This window comes from Falco punctatus (genome assembly GCF_963210335.1).
Source record: "Falco punctatus genome assembly, chromosome: Z".
NCBI lineage: Eukaryota > Metazoa > Chordata > Aves > Falconiformes > Falconidae > Falco > Falco punctatus.
In genome coordinates, this window is record NC_137586.1 from 29,373,488 (window position 1) to 29,393,342 (window position 19,855).

Consider the following 19,855-nt stretch of genomic DNA (forward strand, 5'->3'; position numbering starts at 1 on the left):
TACATCCCATTCTGCTTCACTTTATTCCTGATTAAAAGGCTAATTTTAGTAGTTTCTTCTCTAAATGCAGCCTTTATATTATGCTCACTCAGAATAAAATAAGACACAGAATACACACAGAGTAAAATAATACGTGCAGCAAAGCAACTTTTCATTGGACAATTGCAGAATTACAGGTTTGATTCATGAGTTTTGCTGATTCATGCCAGGACAGCTGATAAGCCCTTGCTGTTTGCTCTGGGTGAAGCCACTGGTCCTGCCACAGGAGCAGCTGAAGAAGCTGTGTTTTTTATGGTTTTCTGCCAAATCTCTTCTTGTAGAAATGCAGGTATTTCTAGACTGAGGCCTTAGCATCCTCTAGGAGGAATGCTAAGTTCTCATGAAAAATACGTGTGAATGCTTTCATCTGTTGGCACTCCAGCCAGAGAGAGTGGGACAGTCTGAACCCTCAGGAGATGCCAGTGGGACCCCATCCACCCACACCAGCAAAACCACATCTACCAAGAAGGGAGTCAGCCTAGACAGTTGCTAAGCAGTCAAATAAAGGGTTTTTTTCACTGGATCTATTTGTTCATGCTGTAATACTTTGTGTGGATCAAAAGGTGCAAGGATTTTGAAATTCAAGGCTGGACTCTGGTAAGTGTTGCCAGCATTGAGCTGGTAAAACAGGGGTTTGAGGAGAGTCATTTTATTCTGAGGAAAACCAAATCAGCAATGTGGTGAGCCACAGCAGATGCATTATCTAAAGCAATAAATTTATACCTACTGCCAAAATCTCTGCTTTTTTGAGTTTTCTTCTGTGAAAAGAATTTCACATCAATCCCGGTCTGAGAACGACTGGTTTTGACGCACGCCCTTCTCTCTTGCTGGCCCTCATTGAGGGTGCAGCAGAGAGCAAGCGCTGGGGCGAGTGGTGCCACCTTGACAGCACCCTGCAGAGCACACGTGGCAGCGCCGGCTCACATGATGGGCATTCAGCATCTCTCTGCAGGCCCCTGCCAGGATGCTGCCCTGGGATAAGTAATAGCTCTGTTTGCTTTCCCCAGACACCTTCCCTCTTTTACTTTACGTTCTCTTAACGGAGGGAGGTTAATTCTCAGTCCCTCTTGCAGTTAGCATTTTAGAGCCACATGTCAGAGACCAGTGGTTTATACCCACTGCACCCCTGGACTTATTTTCTGCCTGTTGGAGCTGCTATTTGTGTGGGACAAAGGTTGTTACTATAGCTGATGAGGTTGTGTGGGATTTTTTTTCTTACACTTTAAAGGATCTTGGATACTTCACTGAAAAAATCCATACCATCAGTTGATCTACTTCCTTTTATACTCAGTGTGGCTTTGACACTCTGATTTTATTACCTCTGGATGCAGAATTTTTCCTACTGCAAGCAGAAATTGACAGAAACCATTAACAGTAAAACAAACTTTACCATAAAGTCTAAAACAAATCAAGACATCTTGTTATGATGGTAGCAGTAACAGTGTGCTTACCCAGGTGTGATTTGTAATTTTAACAGTGATAACGCTCACCTCTTTGCTTTCCTTTAATGTGCAGTTGCATCTTGTAGTTGACTGGTTAAGAGAAGAGAACTCATCCCATATTCAGCTGTAATCTTTTCTGTGCATGATGGTCTACATGGAGCATCTTGCAGTTCACATTAGTTTTGCAGCTCAGGTGAGGGTCTCCAGCTGAGCTAATTCTTCTGCAGCTTCTGCTTTTAAAGCAAACCTCTGCAGGCTGTAAGAAACTCTCGCAAAAAATCTATTTGCTACTGATTTCTGAAGAAAAGAAAAGGGGGAAGTAAAAAGTCAGATTTACTAAGGCTTTGCAGTATAGAGCCGTGTAGACTGGCTTTGCCTGTAGTAGGGACATGATGAGCTAAAATGTGACTCTTTGCAAGAAGCTGTTGCAGTCCATGACACTGCTCCCATGCCAGAATGATCTCAGGGAAAACAAAGGGTAACACCTCTCCATGAGTATTGTGGAGATACGTGCCTTATACCCTGTTGCAAGGGTAAACTTCTGACAGAAGAGAACAGAAGTAGCTTTCCTACAAGCACTGGGCAAAGGAGCTGGGGGACAGTCAAGCACTGTGTGTAACTGCACAAGATACAAGGGAATCATGGTGTGTGAGCAGACAGCCCATCATTCATTCTGCCCATTTTATAAATATGCATATTTATATTGCATGTATAAATAATACCAGGGTGTGTTGCCTGTGCATGATGTATGTAATCCTGCAGGGCAGGGTAGGGGATGAATACCAAGGCTACTTAATGGGCTTTCTTAATTTAGCGACCATTAGCATGCCTGCCCATCCAATGTTTTTAATTCTATGCTTCAGTGTAACCAATTGGTTTATTTCCAGTGCTCTTCACAGGCATAGCTTAGGCCAAGTACAAGTTGAATAACCTTCAGGAGAGCTGTGCTGTCCTTCTGTCGGCCGCTGTCTTTGAAAATTGCCTGCAGAGTTAGTGAGCAGGAACAGTTAAGATTTACAAACAATGATGAAGCTTGTCATGCATCTTTCACCATTCATCATCTGGGTGCCGTGGCTGGGCGGTGAAGTGTTCTTCATAAAAACCAGCTCAGTGTGAAATACACCTCGCAGCAATGTTTACTGCTCTGAAACTCGTCAGCAGCCCTTTATAGTAAATCCAGATTGCGATGTGACATTACAGTATATCATTGCAGAGCGCGCTGGGGTTTACACTAGGAATGAGTGCAGTTCACACCAGATGAGATGTCGAAATTGAGTTATGTAGGAATTTGGCTGTTATATGGGGATAGCTTTTGTTTTCTGAGGACTGAAAGTTAGCTTTATATATATAATATATATAATCTACACATACCTGTACTTGTGTGGGGGTGCCTATATCGATATAGAGATATATATACATGGTTATATGGATACACACATGCTATGCGCACATTCTGTATACAGACACTGCATGTGTTCAAATATTTATTTTTCTGATGGGACCCTGTCTTATTTTCATGCCGTTTCTTAAAAGATATTTCAGTATTTCATTGAAGTTCTGCATTTTAGCATTAGCTTTTCAGCCAAGTAGCCCTTTATTTTCAAAAAATACTGTTGAAAATACAGGTCAAATATCGCTGTTTTATGATTCCTGTCTAGAAACACAGAATGGGCATTAGTTCCTAAGGAATTTTTGTTTAGGTTAATCAGTTTTTTTGTAGGGTTGCTACAGCAGATACTACTATTGAATTTCTCAGTAATCAAAGGCAGAGAACCTGTGAGGTGAGTGTGTTACATACAGCTGGTGTGCTGGCTTTGGGAGAACAAGCATGCATGCAGGTGCACCCAGCAGGCAGCTGAGCTCCGGTTAGGCAGAGCTCTGTGGGAGCAGCTGAGCTGGAGGAAGTTGCTTCTGAGATGTCAAGATGATGCAGCTGGCTGGCAACCAATGAAATGGAGCTAAGGCCCATTGCTGGGGTTTGGTTTGAGTGGGTTTTTGTTGGGTTTTTTGTGTGAATGTCTTCCCACACTTGGAAGATGAAACTTTGAGCAGAAGACCTGGTGGAAATATACACAGAAACCTTAAAATACAAAAACTACAAAAGTTACCTACATCTGATTGTGTACTGGGATGGCAGGTGTTCTCCCGGCTTGTTATAGTCCCTTCAACTGCAGTGTGGACACAACGTCACTGAGAATAAGATAAAACAGTAGGAGTCTGTTCAGTTATGTAAGTAGGAAGTTGGTGCAAAATATAACCAAGACATTTTGTGTATGAGTAAATTGAGGCTGAGTCTTTGGAGATAAATCTGCTGTCTTGGGGATCTGGTAGTCTGAGAAATATCCCTGGAGATAAACAGTAATAGCCGCATGAAGCATGTTGTCTTGGTTGGCCTACAAACAAGGACACTAACTTGCTTTAGTCAAAGTGAGGTGCTTTGGTGGCAGTTAACTGATTAAAAAGAAGTTAAAGATTGGAGATAGACCAGCAGAGTTTTTAAGTGCTTGCTGTGATGTTGTTATTTTAGTGCTGTGACTGCTGTGTCTTCTGTGATTGAAACAGAACTGGCATGTTCTGGACTCTTAAGTGAAATCTTTTAGTTTTATTATTGCCAGGCTTTTCAACTGGAGGGAGAGATGGGATGTTTGAAATACTGTTAAATTTAATTTTAGATTACTGAGACTCGTGCTCAGATATTAAATATAGTTCAGAAGTGGAAAAAGGAGCGGAACTGCAGTTGGTACTGTCAGAGAGGAGAGAGAACTGTACTTCATTTGTTGTCCTTAGCTGTATTCAGCTCCTGTAGTTGTTTTTGTCATGCTAATCCTGCAGTCAAATCATGCTTTTCCAGCTCAGAACAGTTTCCACGAATGTGCTTATTGTTACTGATTTTATTTAGTTGATTTATTATGTTTTTATTAAAAAATCCAGCACTGTAAAGTTTACCTTTCAGTCTGCTGCAGGCAGCGTGAAGGTAAAGCCTCAGCTCCAGTAATCACGTAAATACAGAGGCTTCCAGGCATACCAATAGCATGCCGGACCTGTTCATATTCATAATTAATTTAGTGATACAGTATTAATCTCACCATCGTCTTTACCAGAGGCTTTAAAGGATCCAGGAAGGTTTCTTAGGGAAGATGAGAGGGTAAGAGGGTAGAAGTGGGTTTTTTTATTTTTACTTTCTGCTTGTATTTTGAGAAGGGCAAGTTTGGACATCTTTTATGTTAGTCCTGTGCTTGAATTAAGAGTGGTGAAGAATAAAACTGTCTCTTAGAATGTAGTGGTTTCAGGCACCAGAATGTGGCATTTAAAATCAAAGGGATGTATTTCTTCACAACCTTGACTGCTTTATGTATCTGTTTGGTTTCTGGTAACTTTACTAAGCTGCAGTCTTCAAATGTATATAGGAAGTGGTGCCTTGGCATAGGGACTCTGCAACAGACTTGGGAAGCTTGAGGTCTTTATGAATACATACTCAGAACATTATCATAGAGCTTGTCATTTAGTTTCCCATTCTTGGAGGTGACTTGTTCCTTTTGCAGTGTCTGCCATGCATAGATTGAATGAGACTTCCAGGTGTTAGGGCAGGAATTGGTAAAAATATTCCAGAGAGGTGCCACATCAACAGTATTTAGTGCAGTGCTAGCACCCAGTTGTAGCTGTCCAGGTATCTCCAAATTTGAGTTAAATGGGCAAGTGCTGGCTGGGACTAAGGAAAAAAGAAAAAAAAGTATCTTGTCTTCAGTCACTTGATTTTATGTTATTTTCTCACACACTTGCAAAGGTCTTATGGTAGTAGTGGCATTTTGTTATGGTGACTTTGCAAGGAATCAAGGCAAACATACCTATACAGCACTGTGAAAATAGTCCAGAAGGAAATTGCTGAGAATCGGGGGGAAAAAAACACACCACAAATAAGCTAACGGTAAGTTGGCCAATTATAATGACTGTCTCTGGCATCCAGAAGTTGTCAATCATACCTTAATGTTTATAGAAGTGAAAAGTCAATGCATAGTTGTTAAAGTTGACATGAGTCTCAGGTTGAGAAAGTGTAATCGCTGGAGGGGACAGTTAAGTAGCTGTGCTCCGTGTCAGCCTGTCTCGCTCGACTACTGCACTAAATGCTTTCCTGATGAACGATAGATGTGGTTAAATACCAGGATAATTGCTAGCTACAGCATCCAGCACTCTTTTAATGCCTTGTACTACATCTGTATTAGCTCTTGCCCGAGGCTGTTTGAGGTTTCTGCAGGGAAGAAGGCATGTACATTCAATTGTTCAATTACGTTGTTCTCCGTGGGGTTTTGAAGGGCAATTGTTGCAGAGCTAAATAGGCTATAATAAATTATACTTCCTTTCCTCCAAACCTGTTGAAGTAGATCAGACATGCAAGTGTTGTAGCTGCTCTCTGCTTGTGACATTTTCTTAGTCTGCTGTACTGAGAACACACAAAGAACTATTTAGATGAAGTGTTTTTTCACTTGAAAAATGGAAAAATACCAGACTTGTCTTGCTAAGCTGATGAAAAATCAGTGAACTTGTTGTGCACCGTATAAAAGTGCTTCCCCTCACTACTTCCACACATCTAAATAAGATCATATATAAACACATATTCATGCTCATTGTGCATAATGAGAATAGGAGAGGGACTCCACTCTGCCCTCTGTAATTAGGAGGGTGTCAGCATTTTCATTAAATTCGTAGCACTGTTGGTGTTTTAAGGAGAAGAGCTGAAGGTGGTGGTTTCTGCCAGGGCAATTGCCCACTGATTCCCATGAGCAATTGCACCACCTGCGTGTAGTGATGCTGCCTTGCGCTGGTGTAGCTCCTGCTTGCAGAGCATGTTACCGTTGCATCACAGCACGTGCATGGTGGTGTGGCCATGAGGCAAATGCCCACAGATCCCTAACACTTCTCTGGAGCGCACCCCACCTCTGCTGCAAAAGGGACTACCCCGCTTGGCACCTACAGGTTGGACAAGGTGTGAGAAAAGCTGAAAGCATCTGTGCACAGATGGGCGTATTACAGCTCACTTTAAAAATGTTTGAAAGGGGTTGGAGGGGGAACATTTGTTTTTGAAGTGCACTTCTCTTAAAAGTCTGAAAAGATCTGGAGACTGGTTTTGAAGTATCTTTGGAATTGAACGCCTCATTTGTTGGGATTCATTCTAATATGTAATCTAGAAAGCATGGGAGCCAAGTTAACCACGTAGGACTCCCTGTGGTTCATTTTGAAATAAACCAAACAATTGTGAATTTGTTTCTTTTTTAACACTGGTATTTACATCTTTGCATTTATTTTGTGGGTTTTTGTAAGGTTACAGTGCCAGTTTTAAAGCTCTGTGTTTGATGTTATCTCACAGTATCTGATAAATCAGCTAAGTTTCACAAGCAGAAGGTTTGCATAAGGTCTGAATCACCCTCCATATGCTGTGGGTAGCATGTTTGTTTACCCCAAGCATGGCACTAATCATGTCTTGGACTGCTGAACGTAAAAGAATGTTTTTAGTCCAGTTTGTCACTAGTTTTGTTTCCTTTCTAGACATGAAATAAAAAGAAAAATCAATGAGCTCTCTCTCCTGTTCACTTACAAATCATTTTCCCCTTCCATTTCTCTCTCAGGGAAGTTGCAGACACTGCAAGGAGTGTTTTATTTCCCCACTCTGAAACAGCTGTTTACACTAGATTTTTTGTATTAGATTTTAGTGTTGGCTTTTGGCTGTATAAAACACATTTTGATAAATTTCAGTCTGAGTCAGATTTGAGCTAGCTCTGTACCCTTAAATACAGTTTTAAATCTGCTAAATACTCCAAATAAAGACTTTGCACACCTCAGTTTTTGCTGTCCCCTCTCTCGGATAAATACAAACTTCTAGTTCATAAAGCTGTCTGTACCAGCTGTGCCATACACGTCTTTCCCCAGCTCTTCCCAGTGTCAGAAGTGTTTCCAGGGACTTTAATTTTGTGGATTGAATGTCTAGTTTCTCCAAGGGATAAATACTGCACGTGAGTTTGTGCAGACAGCCTACACTGCAGTGAAGCAACACTGGTTTGTTGATGAGAGGTGTCTGGTGTATTCGTGTTATATCAATACTCCTGCAGGGACTAACCCAAATGAAGCTGTAGCTGCCTAAACTGTAGTTAAAAACTGGTGAGGAGAGAGGAATGTGGGTTGGTCCCTAGTTCGAAAGTAATTACCCCTTCTCAGCCATGGGGCTGACCTCTCTGCCTCTGCCTCTTAACTGTCCAGCTTGGATCACTTCATCTGCTTTTCTTGCTGCATTCAACTGCTGTGCCTGTCAGCTGCATATGCGGATGAAGACTGCCTGCCCCATTCTCCAAGGGAGGGGGAAAAAGCCTGCCTTGACCCTGAACAGCACCAGGTACTCAGTTATTCTGCATGGTGCAAGCTCCTTGCAGGCCCTCCCCTCTCCCCCCTTCACTGCCCCATGTCTGTGGTGGGCTGCAGCAGCCCTGTATGATGCAGCAGAGGATGAGCTCTACTTTTTGCTTCCCTTCTGTTCTCCCTGCCTTGCCCTTACATTGTTGAATCAGTTTCGTACTGGCCAGAGTTGCGTTCAGCGTTGTTGAAATTAACTGAGGCATAACACTGGAGTGGTCCTCTTGAAAGCAAGCAGTCTTCAACACAGCCACCAGTGTCTGCACTGGCCCTCTAGACCCAAGAAACCGGTCTTAAAATTTTTTGTACAACAGAGCCAACGATAAAATTCTGATTTTCTGTTTATTAATTTCTTTATTTTAGAACTTTTCTTCCACTTAACCATGATTTAAGGTTCTCCTTCCTGACTTCAGGCTGTGGCAAGCAAAGGCAAGGGAAGCACATGTCAGATACATAGGTCAGATACACCCAAGCCCACTCCAGTAACCTTAGTAAGGAAAGATGGCACAGTAGCTGACAAGGGACTGACATAGTACCCTTGTAGGAAACTAAAACAACCAAGGTTTTTAGGTTCTATTGACCCACAGCTTGTAGACCGTTAACTGTGATCTTGGGGGAGTTTGGCCCTTCCTAGCAAGGCTGCTGCTGTCAGGATCCTGAAGGAAGCACTGGACAGTGGTGGATTGACCATGCCACCAGGTCTTCATCACTGTAGAAAGCTGTAGGAAGTCAGCAGGACCTCCTGGGCCTGGAGAGGTGCTGCTGCCAGCACCAGCAGCATTGTTAGGTGCAGCCCGTGCCCTCCAGCTGATGGCACCTGGTCAGCTGGAGGCTGGCCTTTCACCTCGGTGCAGGACCAGCCTCTGTGCTGCACCAGTGTTTCACTGTCTGCATTTAATACTGCTGTTGTGTTTGTGCAAATAAATATAAATATAATGCAGCAGGTCTGTCTTAAGCCTAATGTTGTGTGAAACTTCATTTAACTTACTTGACTACTTCAGAAATGTTTTGTGTTTGGTTTTTGTCCCTATTTTCTCAAGTATTGTGACTTATTGCAGTGAGGTTCCTAAACTTCGGAGGGCATAAATCTCACTTTAAAATAAGTAGCAACGTTTTTACTCTGTTCATGCATATACCCATCTTGTGCTGAATATTTCATCAATACTTGTTGAGCCGTTTTACTGCAAAGCTGCTTGACTTGCTTCCAGTTTAGAGTTAATATTAAAAAGTGGTAATATTAAGTCACTTTAAAGCCTTCTGGGCTTTTTAAACTGCAGATTCACTTAAATTGTAAGCTGTAAATGATAAGGCACCTTCTTTCTTCCCTCTTGTTCAATTTTGAGCATGGTCATTGGTGAGTAGTCTTGTTCATGCTGAAGTCAGTGACAAACCTCCTGCAGCTTTTGCTAGTGTGGTATGGGTTGCAGGTCCTTGTTTTCTCCCTTCCCAGCAAAGCAGCTTGCATTCTAAGAGCATTAAGAAAAAAATAATCTATTTTTTGCAAGTGAAAAATCTCTTGTATCTACTACAATAGATCACTTGCATTAGACAGCATTTTCTCTGATTGTTTAGCAACCTCTTGATCTCCAAAAGCTTGCAAATCATGTCCAAAAACACATTTTAAGCTGTATAATATGTCACTTTTGCACTGAGCCCATATTTCCTAAACTTAAGACTGTCACTGAACCTGAAAGAGCTGAGGCCATCGTTATTAGCTATTTGATTACTCTTTGAGCATTATGACTGATGACAATGGGCATGTATTGCATCCTGCTTTATAGATTTAAAGCAGCATTGACAACAACAGAAATGTAAAGAGGGCTGACCGGAATTAACGTTTACATTTACATGGCTAGTCCTGCTGTTGCACAAACTGTGATATCCTCCTTTTTTTGTGATATGCTAGTGATGATTAACAGCCTTTCTGACCCAAGAATAGAGAGACATTCAGCCAAAATAGTGTTATGTTTAGATTTCTGTGCTGAATCCAAAAAGTTAAATGTGATTATTAAAGCTCTTAGAATCCTCTTTCCTTCCTTTAGTGTATCTACACAAGGAGGAAACCTTGTGCCTTTTTTTGTGTCTCTCCACATACTCTGCAGCTTGATAACATTACAGCCTTGAGTGCACTCTTTCCTTTAAAATTACCATTGCTTTTCAAAAGATTACCATTGCTTTTCCTGCCACAGGTACTGCAAATGGCAGTGCATTTTCTGAGGAGGACAGTTGGTGCTGCTGGAAGTAGTTACTCCAAAGGAACTTCTTGTTTAAACAGGTTTTAAATAGATATACCAAGCAAAACAAAGGCAGCTATATTGTAGTGATGCCCAGAAGCAGATGAGTCGGGAGTCACTGGCTGTCTCTGGTGTTGCACTAGGAGGTAGATGTAGTGTGTGCGGTCTTTCCTCTAGACAGGGAGCAGCCCCCATGCCTGTCCATCTGCATGCTGCAGTGTCAGCAGTCACCCCACAAAGAAACAGCAGGCAGCCTTTTTTCTCCATTCATCTTCACATGCTGCCACGCCACAGCCATGGTAAGTGTGCACAGCTACTTTGCCACTGGTTGGCAGCAGCTGGGGATGTCCATTTCAGTTGCCTGTGTGTGGCATTATCTGCCAGTTGGATGGTGTTTGCGATGTATGGAAAAGCCTGTATCATTGGCATAGGAGAAGATCCAGACCCCAAAGGAAATGGACAGTAAACAGTCTCCGTAAAATTACTGTGAGGTCTCCAGATTATGCCTGAGGGGGACTGTGGGGTGCAGAGAGATGATGCTGTGTTTTCTTTAGAGCTGGCTGGAAATTGTTCTAATAAAAACTGTTGCTTTGGAAGAAATCCAGCCCACTGGTTGTTCCTGCTGAAGTCACGTTTCTGCAAATGCACAGTGGGACAAGCAGAGGATTCAGCTGGACACGTGACGTTTTTCTCAACAGGCTCCAGGAAGAGCTTACTGTGGCCTTCCAGTACTTAAAGGAGGCTTAGAAGAAGGGTGTGTACAGACTTTATAGTAGGGCCTGTTGTGATAGGACAAGGGGTAATGGTATAAAACTAAAAAAAAGGTAGATTCAGACTAGATATAAGACATTTTTTATGAGTGTGGTGAAACTCTGGAGCAGGTTGCCCAGAGAGGTGTTAGATGCCCAGAAAGGTGGTATGTGCCCGATTCCTGGAAACATTCAGGGTCAGGTTGGATGGAGCTCTGAGCAACCTGATCTACTTGAAGACGTCCCTGCTTATTGCAGAGGGGGTTGGACTAGATGACTTTTAAAGATTCCTTCCTACCTGAACCGTTCTATGATTCTTGTGCCTAGCTTTGGAGCTGTGGGCACTCTGTTGCTGGTTTTGCCTTGCTACCAGAGGTTGTCCCGTGTGCATGTTTATGTAGCCTCTTCTGTCTGGATCCTGTGCACAGGAAAAAAACAGATGGCTTTTTCAAAAAATGCAGTTCATTTCATGGATCTGGCTTCGGAGGTGGCTGCACAGGAGAAGCATGTGGCGTGCTGAGATAACTGCCTTGCTGCTGGACTGAGCAATGGAAAAGCCTAGGCAGGCCCAAGCCTCAGCAATTTTGGGCAAAACCAGCCCTGGCAGGATAAATAGATGTTTGGGCATGCACACCAGCAAGCTGGCAAGATAATTAGGTACTTCTTATGAGAAATGATTGATAAGTGTCTGTTTTAATCTTGTTGTTAGAACAGTTTTTAAATACTATAGGGATGAGAAAAACAGTTGAGAAAATGAATTTTAAGTCCATATTGTTTTCTCAGAGCTGCCTCTGTCATTTGCTGGTGTTCTGAGTACAACACACCAGGAACATCTTTTTTTGATGGAGAATCAGTCTCTGGTGTTGTTTGTGGAATGGAGAAGTATCCAACCTCCAGGAACAGAGATGAAAGGTCCCAGCTTTGTCACAGCCTTGTTAGTGATGAAGCAAGTCACTTCTTTCCTCTAAGATTCCTTGCTCTGCACCTGGTGTCAGATCTCCAAATACACCCATCTCTCACAGGCAATTTTTTATACACCTTTCCTGGAAATTGATGTCTCCTCATATGTTTCTGTGGCTGTTCTCTAATCTTGAATCTTGAAATAGTTTTTTGTTTGTGGGTTTTTTTGCAAAATCATTGTTGCCTTGTTGGCCTCTGGTTTGGAGTGCAGCCATGCAAACCATTGGGTTTGCCCTGCCATGTTGGAATATGAATGTCTGAGAGAAGTAGGGATCTTCAAAATTAGGTCTGCTGGTAGTTGTAACAGAGACACAGCCTGAAGGAGAAGCAAATGCATCTTACCCATACTAGCAATACAAAACCAAAGGGGCTGCATGTTCAGCAGCAGAATTAGTTTGCAGCTTAATTCCCCATGTTGCTGCACAAATTTGTGCACAGGACAATGCAGGGTTTAAATAAATGACTGGAGAATGGTAGGAAGGGAAAAGGGAGATGAGTTTGGCATTTTATTGTGATGCCTTTTCTTTGTAGTGTTACTACCAGATTAAACATACCTTAAAGCTGTGACCTCATCTCAGCTCTTCTGTGATGCTGAGGTCATTGTGCTGCTTGTGTAATCGTACAGAATGTTTGCGCTTAGAGATGACCCATAAAAACTGCTGTGGAAGTGCATGTTTTACCTTGTTATCCAGCAGTGGGAAGTGTCTGCTTTACATTGAGATATCCTGTTCCTGGAGAACATTTCACTTCGTGTCTTCCAAAATAGAAAATGTCTGTGTGAAACCATTAAAATCGTGTCTCCTTACTAAGAGAAGTAGCCATCTGGGCACCTGGCAGTGGAATGTAAATTGGGGAGCTTTCTGTGGAGTTGTAACTGGTTTATACCTTGCTGAGACCTGGCTCAGGCAGAGGAAGCATTTCTGGCAAATAACTCACACAGGAGATAAGTAACTGTTCACTTCTGCTAACCCAAAAGCCTGTCCCTACCAGCTGAATTCAGCACGTTGCCTTTCAATCATTCAAAGCAAGGGTACTCAGCACACCTGATCCTCCTGAACTTTTTTCTGAGATGGCTCACCATCTGCCTTTCCTAGCCTGCAGCAGTGGCTTAGTGACATCAAGTTAGCCACAGAATGTAACACGGGTGATAGCAGAGTGTTGGTCCATCAGTACTGCTCTGCTCTGAATTGTGTCTGCAAGCATGTAGAGCAGTTGCTTTTTAATAATGGCTTAGTATAGTTTCAAGGTAGGTTTTGGAGTGTTCAAAAAAAAAGCTTCCTGTGCTTCCTGAATGTCATCTTTGTATCCTCCCTGTCTAACTGGTGGTGGGTGAGAAGTGGAAAACCTTGTTTGATTGTTTCACATATTATTGTAAGAGAATTTAAAGCCAGAGGCGAGGGAGTCAACAGGAGGGTATTTTCTTCAGCTTCTGGTTTCTAATTACATCAGTTACAGTCCTGCCTTCTCAGTTGCTAAAAGTGCAAGCAGGAACTAGAAAAGAATGAGATAATCTGTAGTAAAGTATGCTGAATAAACATCTCCATTCAGTATTTTACCTTTTATCCTAAGTTCCTATTGCCAAGAATTAATGCTATTTGTAAATACACAATGAAATGTGCCCTACTGTGGGCATCCAGGATAATCCTAATGTTAGTGAGAAGGGTAGGTGTTTAAGAGGGTGAAGGGCTCTACTGTGAAATAGTATATCTGTGTTAAGAGACACAGGTGGGACATTTTTTCAGTTCCAGATCTTTAGGCTTGTTTTTATTTTTGCATTGAAAAGCATCTCTGCTTGTCGTCTTGAAACTTCTTGTCAGAGAGAAAATACCCATGGACATATGTTTATAGAACTGGACTGGTGGTCCTTGTGTTACTAACAAGCAAAGCAGAAAAGAACCACCACTCCCATTTTCTCATAAGTTGGTCTGCATTACTGTTGGCACAGAAGAGTACACAACATACTGATCAAAGCAAAAATTGCAAAGACATTTCAGCTAGTGCATGTAATACAGAGTTCAGTTTTAAGGCAGATCCATAGCTGAGTTCTCGTTAGTCCCTTATAACTACTTGATATCAGCCTCCTGTTAGACTAATGTCTCGTCTTATTCCCGGCTGTGCATAACACCGCTTCTAAGCAGCCTGCACCCTTGCTATGTTGTAGTGACAAGCTGCAGTGAGCAGAAACCATTGGCTTTGGGTGGCCATGCTGAATTTGTCCCTGTGGGAGCCATCACCTGCCCCATGTCTGTTGAGGCCAGAGGGATGGAAGGAGAAGGATAGTCAACACAGAACATTCTTAGCGTATTTATGTACTTGCAGAGGTTGGCAGGAGTTCTCAGCCAGTAGGAACCATTTCATCCCAGCAGTCATCCTGAGTGAGGAAGGAGACAGCATTTTTTTTTTTAGGTTAGTTCACACAGAGTAGAAGCAAAAGAACTAAAGGATACTGTGGATTCACGAAGTCTGAATGTCCTTCAGAAACATGAGTTACTGCAGCTTTACAAAATACACATCTTTGTGTTTAAAGGAAATCTTGAAATCATAGCTGATGAAAGTTTAATTTTCTTAACGTTTTGCAGCTTCTCTGTGGCCCTCAGGCGGGAATGCATTGAGCCATAGTCTCCTGACTGCTGATGTCTTTGATCTGCACAGAGCAGAATACCAAAGTATGAGACTGATCGCCATGCATGGCGGTTTTTTTAATAACACCGGTTTCTTCATCTTGGTGTAAGTCAGTAGTTCTCCATCTTTTGAAATAGTGCCTTCACACAGGAATGAATCACATGAGAGATTCAGTGAAGATAGATCTTCTTTTTGACCTTTTGTTAATTAACTCTGTGTTTAGAGGGTTGAACTTTGGGGAACATAGGGTTAGGCGCTCCAAAGATGAGAGGCAGCTGAATGGAGATTGCTTAGGATAACTTAATTGCTTATGGTAACTTAACCTGGCCTTTCTGCCTGTGTTTGCATCGGGATTTCATCTTGCCCATCTTATGGTGATCTACAGCAAAATCAGGACAGACCTTGGCACTCTTGTTGCCGCTCTGATACTTTTTCCACAATAGGAGAATTGTTGTGGAGCCAGTGAATGAGATAGCCCTGATGGTTCTCTTGATTCTGAGTGCCTGGTTTTGCAGCAGTAACCATTTTTTTTGTTTCGTTGATTTAGTTTGGTGTTGTGGCGTAATGCTTTGTCAGGCAGTTGCCATGTGTGTTACGACAGTTGCTGTAGGTTGGCAGGCTGTTTGCTGGTGGTGGTGGTAAAGTCAGCCCTCCAGGGTCAATCTGAGCAGCTGAGCAGCAAGGTGCCATCAACTTGATTGGAAACCAGGCAGTGTTTTCAAACTAAGTTCAGCCTGTGGTATTTACATGCCACCAAGCCAGCCTGTCTTCAGAGCATTGCCAGTCACACCACTATGTCCGATAGCGGCACTGAGAAGACCAGTGCCAGTCCTTGAGATGGTAACCTGGGGAGAATGCCGATGACATTCTCTCTCGCTGCACCCTTCATGCAGATAGCATGGCTTGCTTCTTGGTCTGACTGCCACCAGTTTCCCAGGCCTCTTTTTTTTTTTTTTCAAGACACTTCATACAGGACCTGTGGAGCCTGGAGTGGAAGTTACAGCTTTCTTAGCATCCATTTGCAGTGGTATTTGCAAAAGGAAAATGTTTCCGCTACGAAGAGCAGAGTAGTTCCTGTCTAGCCTCATGCCGAAAACCCAAGCACAATTCAGTGATGCTTCAGTGCCCTTGACCTGCCAGTGGCAGTCTGGTTCTGCTCCCCTTCATCTTGTACACGTGGCTGTGTTCACACACATACGTGTGCACACCGGGATGAAGTGCATAGACCTTAGCAGCAAGTGGGAATGGCAAACTTACTTATTTTCCTTTTCCCTGAAAAAGAAGGTGAAAGAGTTTTGAGAAATGGATGGTACCTCTCAACTTAAATCTTTAAAAATTGCTCCTTATTGAGAGTTTAATAGTTTTTTAAATGTAAACGCAGGGAAATATTTACTTTTCAGGCATGAATATCCTTCTGCTTTCTCACATCACTGAAAGTGTATTATTTTCTTCAGTCCATTGAATTCCAGGGATCACTCACGTTAAAAGTCAATGCAGTTTCCCATGTCAGAAAATGTAAGGTTTTGTGTTTGTGGTTGGAATCCCTTCTCGCTTCTTTTCCTGTGCAGTATTAGCTGGAAATTTTTTGAATTCATATGGCTCAAAAGTACTCAGGTGTTTTCCCAAGGGTAAAGGTAATTAGATCAAGGAATGGTCTTTAAAAACTGTCATAGACCCAATTCTGGTACTGTAATTTACACAGATACGGGCTGTGTAACAACAGGGGGAGTATCAGCCGCAAACCTCAAACAGATGAAACTCATAGACTTAAATCAAAAAGAACATGGGTTTTGTTTCCTTGAACTTGGAAGTTCTACATTTTATTGCTGTGTGATTAAAACACTGGAACAGAATTGCTCATTTCCTTTTTGCTGCCTTTTTATAGCTACAAGTCCCAATCCAAGTATCTTGCTCTTATTATCTGGATTGCAGCTACTCACTTGACTTTGGTGACTCCCATCAACTGCAGTGGAAGTCTATCCAAGTGAGCGGTGCAGGTTTGGATACAGGATACTCTCTCATCTGCTAGAAGTAGTATCTTGGTAGTGCCAGGTTGTTTCTAAAATTGATGTGGCTGCCCTTATGCATCCCTGTGTACATTCAGAGACCAGCACATACAGCCCAAATTGCCTGACTGTCAAAACAGTGACCGGTTTGGAAGTGAGTGGAAGACCAACCCACTTTCCTGTAGAAGGAGGGGTGCATGACTCAGAATCGCTGATTCCTGTGGTCAGATTAAGGTGAAATGGCACCAGAGGCCCACAAACACAAGGTCTTTGTTCTGGCTGCATACATTGAAGTGGCAGTAACACTTTGCAGTTATCAACAACTTACAAGGGTAATGCATTTCTTGAAAGAGAAGGAGGAGTATTGAGTAAGAAAGGGAGAGGAGAAGGAGAAGACGGGGGAGTGGAGAGAGAAAGTTGACCAGTGCTGGATCCAGCATTGGTCTGGCCCACGGGGAGTGTCTGGTGCAAAGAGTCACCAGAACCTTTGGAGAGTCCCCCTTTACATATGGTCTTTCTCCACCCCTGACATGCCTTCTCCACTTCTCAGGTAAGTTAGCTCACATGCATAGTTAACGGTTTCCAGGACATTCATCTTTTGAGGAAAGGGCTTCATGAGCTGGGGTGCACCTGCCTCTGCATGGTGACTTTGCCTGCCTGCATGTCAGTTCGTCCTTATGATGCTGCCATGTCCTCGGCTGGGTGGCTTGGTTGGCGCGGTGATCCCTGCAGTTGCCTCACTGCTTGAGAGAAACTTCTCAGCCCAAACTTCTCAGTTCAGCTTCTCAGTACAAACTTACCAGTTCTTTTGGGGAATTACACCATGTTCAGACCCTGAGGCAGCTTGTGAGCCAACCAGGTGGTGACTGGAACTGTTCCCATGTAATGACACTTCCCATTTGAAGTTCAATCACGATGTCTGATGCCCCACGAAAAATGTTGGAAGACTGGTGGAGCTCCACTGGCCCAGAAGGCTTAGGAGCCACTGCTTGAGGTGCTGTGATGTGGATGTCTGTTTGCAAAAAAGTTGCCCTCTGTGTCATTCCTCAGGTTTACACTAATTTAACATGAGGTTGCAGGAAAAATAGATTGTGAAAATGAAGTGGCAGTTTTGCTGTGGGAGGGTTTTAACATCCGTGCTGTAGCATGTTGGATGGGTTTCCTCTTGGATTCTTTCCAATTAGGAAGAGAACTTTCTGTAATTTCGTCACAGGGATTGATAGATCTCAGTATTTTAAAATGGGCGTTTCCATCACTGCGGGTACATGCATACCAAAAATATTAACAAATCCTTTACAATAAATAAGCCACTTGCCCATTTGGCTACTCAGGAGTAAACAAAAAATTATCCCCTTTCAACCTCAGTTGCTTCCTTCATACCTCTGCCCCAGAGCCTGGGAACAGAGATTCCTTACAGTGTGTCCTAAATCTTAACACGTTGGGTTGTGCTAAATCAGAGCAGAACAAGGTTTCAGAGTCAGAGAGCTGAGCCTCTGAGCCAGCCAGCTCTGTGGAAGCCACACTACTGTGTGTTTACTGCATAACACAGGGTACCTCATGTAGAAAGAGGTGTTTCCTGATGCTAGATGCGGCCAGATCCAACCAAAGCTTGTGCTGTTGGCAGGGAAGAGCCAAGGCCCTGAATGACCGTTGAGGATCTAGTCTCTAACATGTGTCAGGAGGGTTGCCAGTTGCTGCATTTTCTGTAGGCGATTTCCCCGTTGACATGGAGATGTGGACTACAGAGCATCTCTGTTCTGTCATTTTGTAGTAATTGAAGTATGAACCACTCCAACAAGTTTCTCTCCTGAAATAATGACATGGTATATGCATCAGATCACGGGAGTGTGGTGCAGACTGGGCCACCCAATGAATATGTTTGTGCTGTGAGCCTGTCTCACAAGGGGAGCCAGCTTCCCTCTTCCCTTCCAGAGGAGCAGAAATGTTCCTCTGTTCCTCCACTTGTTTTCCCTAACCTACATGTTTGCATCTGGTTCAAGTGCTAGGAACTCTGAGGCAGCTATGACATTTCAAGCACAGACTTAGCAGAGAAAATGAAGTGGAAAGGTGAGTTGCACCCTCATCCAGACACTGAGGAAGTGTGACTCCTCCTTGGACTCCATCATAACCCCTCTAACCCACTGAGAAGGGAAGGCAGGAAACACAGCATCAGGAATCACCTGGTATATTGTCATGGCAGAAGAGAGCTTGGCTCTAGCATCCCACAAGGGGCATTTCTGATCCTGCAGCACTGCTGGATTTCTGTGTTTCAGTATTGGGGGGCTAGAAAAAGCAAAAATCTACACAGTTGTTCCCAACAGCTGGTTACTTAAGTGCTGTTCTGGACTGCTATAGGTGCAAATCGCTGCCACCGTGCCGCAGTCCAGTGGTTATTCAGGCCTGGAAATGTTGGAGACCTGTTTGGCTGTGTTGTGCATTTGACTGCACAGCAGAGGAATACATGATGCTGCAGACCCTGCTTCCTTTTTCTGTGTCATTAGGCCGTTGGCAGCATTTGCAGGGTGTCTAAAAACTGTTAGAAGTTGCCTTGACTTCTTTGTCATTCTTTCATATCTAAGCACTGCATTCATTTCTTTGTCTTTTAGCTAGGACAAAATGTAATATGGGGTTAATGTCCCATTCATCAGGTTTAAAAAAAAATCAAAACTATGTCAGATCTAAAAGACAGTAGTAGAGTCTGTTTTGGCCAGGTGATGTGAGAGCCTTACTTGTCCCTTACATGCAGCCAAGGAGAGGCTTGCATGATATCAGGGAGCCAGGTTCTGCAATGTCAGAGAAGGGCAAAACACCCTGAAAATAACAGAAGTTGCCATTTTATGTAGTCACAGGAGAAGTAGGTGAATGAAGATGATACATGAGACCTCAGCTCCGTATCTTTTCCATCTCTTGGTAACCAGTGTCGTGTTTAAAATAAGGAGAAATGGGGAAGCTGAGCTGCAAATGGAAGTTACTGCAGAAACAAGACACTACAGAAATGGGATGTTGGTGTTTTTTTTAAAGTGTTCTTCATTTTCCTGGTGATAGGATAAACCCAGGTGGCTGCCGTTTGCTTTCCTTGAATCTCGTTGGATTTGCCTGTCTGTCAGAAGTCAAGCCTGACCAAAGCCTAGCCTTTTCATTGAACTTCAGACGTGCTAAGAAGTCCCCAGAGTCTGCAAGCACCCAGGGCTCAAGCGCGGAGGAGCAGCTTGCTTAAGAACAATGGTGCAGTTTGGGGACAGAGTTGAAGCCTCAACTCCGTATTCCTTATTCTTGCACAGTTTGTACTAGATTCATCATGGCTTCTAAAAAACAAGCAATGGTTGTAAACAATATTCTCTTTTAAAAGATCACAGCCTGGTAATATTCTCCACTAAACAGTAAAATCCAGAACATAGTAAGTA

At 43.0% G+C, this 19,855-nt stretch overlaps 1 protein-coding gene across 1 annotated transcript in view; it reads left to right on the plus strand.

Moving 5' to 3' along the window:
* The window catches only part of DMRT1 (doublesex and mab-3 related transcription factor 1), a 68,888-nt gene that overhangs the window by 43,180 nt on the left and 5,853 nt on the right, over nt 1-19,855 (plus strand). The window lies entirely within an intron of this gene.